This window comes from Manis javanica, chromosome 2 (genome assembly GCF_040802235.1).
Source record: "Manis javanica isolate MJ-LG chromosome 2, MJ_LKY, whole genome shotgun sequence".
NCBI classification, from domain to species: domain Eukaryota; kingdom Metazoa; phylum Chordata; class Mammalia; order Pholidota; family Manidae; genus Manis; species Manis javanica.
In genome coordinates this window covers 54,375,110-54,382,676 of record NC_133157.1, presented here as the reverse complement: position 1 = coordinate 54,382,676, position 7,567 = coordinate 54,375,110, and positions in this window count along the sequence as shown.

Sequence of the window (7,567 nt, the reverse complement as noted above, 5' to 3'; positions counted from 1 at the left end):
GTTAAGAAAAGCTTATATAAGTACATCTGAAACCAATGTAATATTTTATAGCAACTATATTCCAATAAAAAAATTAAATACTTTCATTCTGGAAATAAAAAAAGAAAAGCTCATTTAAGGCTTCAAAGATAAACAAGTTTCACAGTGCTCCTGGCCTCATGGAGCACGGTATCTAAAGGGAAAGAATGACAAAAAATAATGTACTCTATCAGGAATGCATTATTTTCTGATGCATTCAAGGATTCAGACTCTTCCTAACTTTTTGCACTACCTTTACTGTATGGGTTTTATCCTTCTATTTATACTATCAGGATTGCAAAATGGCTGCTACCTCTCCAGACCTTGTATCTATCCCATACAGAAATTTTCCTTTTATTCAGAAATAGATGTCTGCCCAAGAATTCTGCCTGTATCTCATTAGAAATTTGTCATGTGGCCAAGGAGTATAGAAAATTGAGAGGTTTTTTGTTGTTGTTGTTGGTTTGTTGGCCGCTATCCTGAACACCCCAGTGTTTACTGCTGCATTATTTACAATAGCCAAGATATGTAAGCAGCCAGTGTCCATCAACAGATGAATGAAGGAAAATGATGTGGTACATATACACAATGGAATATTATTCAACCATAAAAAAGAAATAAATTCAGCCATTTGCCACAACATAGAAGGACCTAGAGGGTACTATGATAACTGAAATAAGCCAGGTGGAGAAAGACAAATACTGTATGGTTTCACTTATATGTGGAATCTAAAAACAAAAAACAAATTAACAAAACAGCAGTAGACTCATGGACACAGAAATGACTGGTGGTTTCCATGGGGGAGAGGTTAAGGTGGGTGAGAGGGATAAAGAGGCACAAAGTCTCAATCATAATATAAATTGGTCACTGGGATGGGAGTACAGAAGGGGGAATACAGTCAATGGTTTTGTAACATCTTTCTATGTTGACAGATAGTAAATGCACTATTTGAAGTGAGGATTTAATGTATGTAACTATTGATTCACTATGTTGTATACTTGAAACCAATATAATATTATAGCAACTATACTTCAATAAGAAATAATAATAAAAAGTAAAATCAGAATTCTAATAGCAAGAGATAAGAGAGAACAAATTTGGGATTGTGGTAACTTAAGAGTACTGCCACAACAAATAAACAATCATAATATTTAGTAATTAGAACAGTATGAAAGAAATAATGTACATTCCTTAAAAAAAGAAATCTGGGGGGGGTATCTAATTTAGATAGTGATTAAAGAAGGTTAGCTGAAGAACTGAAAATTAGGCTGAAACCTAAAAGATGAGAAAACTGCTGGAAAAGCTAGCCACACAGGGTCCTCATTATTCACAGTAGAAGGTTAAAACATGCAACCTCTACATTTTTTTAAAAGACAAGATATTGAAGTTTAAATATTTTATTTAGAAATCAGAAGAAGAAACTTCAAGAGCTGAAAACCACTGTATCCAGAAAGTGTGATTTGTTGGGGGGAGGACTGGGGCAGAGCACCTTGGTGGTTCTTCATGAACCTTGACTTTCTGAAAGAAAATTTTAGGTAAAAGACTCATTCTTACAGAAATCTCAGTAATATATGATTGGTTTCAAAATTTATATTGCTAAGCAAAAGTTTATTCTTAATTTTTTTCCCTATAAAATAGAAACCTGTGGCTTAATTTTGGGAAGATACAAATAAAGGACAATGAATACAATCTGTCATAACTTTCAGTTAGAAATGTTAGTAAAATGAGTGAGGCCAGTTATAAATCAGTTAGACTAAGTAAACTACCATGGAAATACACTCATATATTCTTTTTTTACACAGGCTTCAAAATACAGATTCCTGACATGTCCTAAAATGTATTTCTGCAATGTTCTTTCCTTCTAGTCTTCAGATGTAGGCAGACTTTATCAATATATCTGCTAAAAATTGAACAGAATATCACCACAAGATGGCAGCTTTGAACATATTTCATAATGTTGATTATGAACATCAAATGTCTTCAACTGAAATGAACAATGAGACATCTTCTTCTGGTTTAAAAACTGTTCATGTGATTCTTGAAAGCAGAAGAAATGCAATTTTTCATTTTGGTGGAAAAATGGCTTGTGATATTAGTAATCTTCTACATGGCTGAAATGCCCAAGCAAATAATAATAACAAAAATGTGTCTTCTTACTGACTAGAAGTCTCTTGTATAGATTATCATCCTTCATCATAATCACTTATCATAAGGCCCTTCCGGGCCACAAAAATGAAAAGTGAGTAGCTTATCACCCAGATGGTTTCACAGACAATAGACCATTACACCAGTTGAAAAGACACTGATAACTTGTGACAAGGGGGAAAAGGCTAGCCCGCTATGGGAATCAGCTGCATTCAGCTTCCAAGACTACAAACACTGAAAGTCATGGATAACTTTGTCCATGTACTCCTAAAGCTTTCAAAGAAAAACTGGCCTAATTGAGAGCTAAAAAAAGTAATAGTTCATTATTAAATTACTTTTAAAAAATTCAACTTATGGAATAGTTGTAAGAATATAGTAAATTCCCATATATATAGCACGTAAATTTATCAATTATCACTATTTTGCACATTTGCTTTGTCACTCTATTTCCATATACACCTATGTACTTGTTATTATCAATATTTATCCTGAACAAGATTTAAAGCATGGAACAGATATCTTGACCCTTTATCCCTATTTCCATGTGTCCCTTCAGAAGAATAGCATTCTCTTACCTAGCCACAATACAAATGTCAAATTCAGGAAATCTAATTTGGATATAATACTATATTCTAATATATATAGTCCATATTAAATTTTTCCAATGCCCCAATAGTCATTTAAAATATTTTTTTAAATAACCAACACTTTGAAGAGGAAATAAAAAAATTATGGCATAAATATACCAAAAACATAACACTTATTTTACTCAAGTGGAGTAGAGCCAAGTACGTTCAAAGACTAGGAAAAAATGGTGGTTGGTGGGGTTGGGGGAGTGACGTTCTATCAAATTCCCTTAAAAAAAAGTTAACATGTTTGTGATAGACAAATTATAGGCCCAATGTTGTATCCAAACAGCCCTAAGCTGGCTTCATGTTGCTTCTACTTATTAGCAATTTATCACTGAGCAAGTTGCATTATTTAAAAAATCCTCAGTTTTCTTATATGTAAAATAAGGGAGTTCTTAAAAAATAGGAATTTTAGAACATTAAATTTGACCTTGTATGACAAGTCTATCTCCCAATGCCTGGAACATAGTAATAAGCACTTAATAAAATTTAACATTCATTCCTAGATTTATGAACACTTAACTCTTCCCAACAATCTCCTTTAAAAAATGATTTGGCAAAAAATAATTTATGCTCTAAAGTTAAAGCTCATGGTTCACAATGCCATGTTGCACACTGGTTTCCGACTGAACGCTTTCATCCCACTGCCATCGAGGGGCATGTCACAGCTAATTATCTGTCATCACGCCCTGTTGCATAGGCAGTACCTTGCCTGCTGCTGCTGGGACCTCCGTGCTGTCTGTTGACTCATTTGCATTGTCTCCTGAGTGTTTCTGCTGTGTATGGATCACACAGAATGAAGCCCAGGGGCCAACTGGCAGTCCCATCTGAATTGTGGAACATATCTGAGGCCCCTCCTCATTACTTAGTGAGTAATGTGGGGGATGTTCGCTGGTTCACACACCCTGGCCATCTAAATGGTCATCTGCTGCTTCATCTGCTTTTCCGCGTCTGGGGTGCAAGACCAGATCGGCTGAGGAACTTTGCTAGCACTTATGCAAAGAGCTATGGGAGCTCCTGGGTTTGGCAACACTTTCTTTCAGAAGCCTCATTTGTGGCTGCACCGTCTGTCTCTTTTGTGCTTTCAGTTTTGTGAGGCAACCTCAAAATAGATCTCTCCCATGCTATATGTTTATAGAAAGACAAAAATTCTCATTAAGTTTAATATGCTTTGTTCAGTGACTGTAATGTTCCTGTTTAAACACTAAAATAATATATTTAAGAGAGAATCAGACTATGAACATACAGCTTTCCAAATTAAGGAGCAATGCATTTTCTTAACTGATTCCTCCATTTAGTTTTAAAATACATAAATAAATTCCTAAAACATGTGTAGCCATAGAACAATGAGTCCTAAACTGTTAGGCATACAGGTATGTTATAATTTTGTTTCAATATAATCTTTATTCTTCCAAATATACTGCATAATATATACTTAAAAATTGATTCAAATTCTTTAAATTATCTTCATATTACTAAATTCACAAAGAAACTTTGGAATCTACAACAGTACCTTCCTAAGGGGAAAAAATACATTTTAATCATGGTATGACTTTTGATTCCATTAATGTATAAAGTTTCTTAATTTTCCTTCTGTTTTCTGTACAGTATGTTACTTTTTACAATAAGATACCTCTATAGATACTTCTTTTGCTTAGAAAAGAAGGAAAAGATAAAGCATTACAAATAAGCCCCTATGTAAGAAATGTATGTACAAGAAATGTATGTAGATGTATGAAAACCACTGGACATGATACTTAAAATTGACTTCCTCTAGGTGTCAGTATAGTCCCAGAATATATAAACTTTAGGGCTAATGAAAAAATAAGATCACAGTAAAATAACTGTTTACTGTCAGTCCATACTATTTATACATTTAAAGGATGTTTCTTTTGAAAACTGAGCTAAATTTGCAAGTGTGAATGTTCATCTGCTGATGACAGAAAGGTTTTTATCCTAGAAAGAACAAAGTGTGGCAATGATACATTTCATTACAAACATACATTGTTTTCCGTATCTTGGCATTATAAGACCCTATCATTTTTTGTTGGGTAATAACTTAGCTTCCCTTTTATAGGTACAATAATGTTTTAAAAACTCAATAAGCCGGACTCTCTTGTCCCCTCTTGGCCTGAGCCAGGAGCTCTGTCCTCTCGCTTTCTCTCTAAATAAAAGCCTCTGTCTTGCTCTCCCCCCCAAAAAAAAAACCTCAATAAGCTTCATCTTAAGTAATTATTGATATCCATCACAATAACTGGACTCAATTCAAGATGCCCATTGGCATGCAGTCTTAAGTTATACCTTTGTTGCTAACAGTGTAGATCAGTTTAACTAAACTAAGGTAGAATTTTAAAAGTAATATAACAACAAACAAAGATTTGAATAAGTGGGTAACATGTATCACATGCACTCTGTTAACTGGATTCCCCGTTCCTTCCATGATAGAGACTTCTTCTCTTTCTTCCCTCCAAATTAAGTTTCCTCAATAGGTTATATACCATCTGGATGCTTCCCAATGATCAGACCAGAGAAGTAATAGTCACATTTCTATATCTACAGATTTAGTGCATTTCAGAAACTCATTGTACCCTATCTCTTAATTTTTCTCCAAACTCGATTTTGAAAAATGTCAAACCCTCAGAAAATTGAAAAAGCAAAACAATAAAGACACTGACATACACTTCATCTATTTCATCGGTTAACATTTTATGACATGTTTTCTCCCTAAACAAATACCTTGACATGTAATCTTAAGTAAAACATATTTCTGAGTCATGGAAAATAATTGTTAATCAAAAACTTTGGTAGTGTAAATAACCCTGACAGTTTTCCATGAAGTCTTCAGTCTAATTCTTACACTATATGATACATAAAGGGTTTAGGTATTTAAGTAGGTATTTAATTGCCTATTTGCATGATTTGTAGTTCCCCCCAAAAGGCTAGAGATCTGGATCAGGCAGATAATTGCACAAAGAGCAATCAGGAAGTAAGATGACAGGATCTTTGTGATCCCTTCCAGAGCTCACACCGCAGGAACAGCCTGGTCTCTCTCCTCTGGACGCCCAGGCAGGCCACACCATGTCTCACATCACTGACATCATTTTGCCATCTGAGGGAAGAAATTATGGAGAAGCCTAGATGGCTTAGGGTACCCGACTATAAGGGTCTGGAAGGCATCACTGGAAAATTCAAAAATACGATTCAAATGACCTCACATGCAACTTCTTCCATTTATGGCAAAATATAAAATGGTTCCTCTCTGATCAAAGGAGTCAGAATGTTTAAAAAAAATGAAATTAATCTTAACTCCATAAAGGAAGTGACGCTGCCAACTAAACAAATGTGTGTGTATGTATTTATATATATAGTCAACTCTACTCTCATAGTTGAAGGTTAAAGTTCATTTACCAAAGTCCTCCAGGGAATAACATTGGAACCTGCCCACATTTTTTGAAGCTTCATTTTGTACTTTGCCAAAACATTAAAAAAAATTCTACTTTGCCTAAGAGTTTTTTTCTTTTTTAAGAATATTTTGAGATTTCTAGAGCAATTTTTTATAAGTTTAAAATATTGTTTTAGTTTCCTACTTAACAATGTAACAAGTTACCAAAAATTTGATGTCTTAAAACAATACAAATTTATTCTCCTATAGTTCTGGAGTCCAGATGTCCAAAATCAGTTTCACTGGGCAAAAATCAAGAAACCGGCAGAAACTGTGCCTTCTTAGGAGGCTGTCAGGGAGAATCCTTTTCTGAGTTTTTTCAGCTTCTAGAGAAGACTTTGGAAAGACTTAATTTGGAAAGACTTTAATTATGATGGGAATGGGATAAAATAGTCTATTCTTGATCAAGAAAACCTGAATGTTGATGCCAAGAAAGTCAGAATTTTAATTTCAATATGTCATTTCATACTTTATTCTCATCAAATAAAAATGAAGAGATGAGGGCAGTGGCATTATCTTTACTTATAATAATAAAGTATCCACATTGCTTTCCTTTAATGTAGTTTCTAGGTCTGCAACTTTTTAAGAGCAAGTGAAAAGACATCTGCAACATACATCCAAGTTAAAAACCAAAACAAAACAGCTTTTAATCTAAATACATGCATATAAAAATAACACATGTTTTAGAATCATTTAAATGATCGTGTTGATTTTCTATCCCCCTTAATGAGCCATTATGGACTTGATGTTGATTCCTTTCATCCCTCGGTCTGTGGCATCTTCCTTCCTTCTCCAAAGTTACAGGTTGTCTCTCTCTGATTTTTCTCTGTCACATGGTGTTCTCTTCCGTTTGTCAAATCTCCTTCCACCTTCCTCTTAGGAAGATACTGCCTTCATTTTAGAGTCCACCCAGATAATACAGGATAATCTCTCCATCTCAAATCCTTTATTTAAATCAGGACTGCAAAATCCATTTTGTCATATAAGACAAGATTCAAAAATTCTAGGGATTAGGACCCGGATATCTTTGGGGGCCATCTTTCAGCCTACTACACATGCCTTCTTTGTGTGCCCATTTTGAGAAACTGGCTCAGTTATTACCAATAGAGAGAAATTCAGGTTGTTTCAAAGTCATTTTTATTCATTAAAATGCCATGAAAAATTTATCCTTAGCCTTTCTTCTGGCCATGATTAAAGACACTGAATCAAGACTGTAGAGCTGATGGAGGAATCCTGCTATGCATGTCCTCTTACATCTTCCGTCAGATGCCCTGCTCTAGGGAAAGTAATTGGAGAGCAGGACATTTGATATTACTTTCCCTTCTCTCTACCT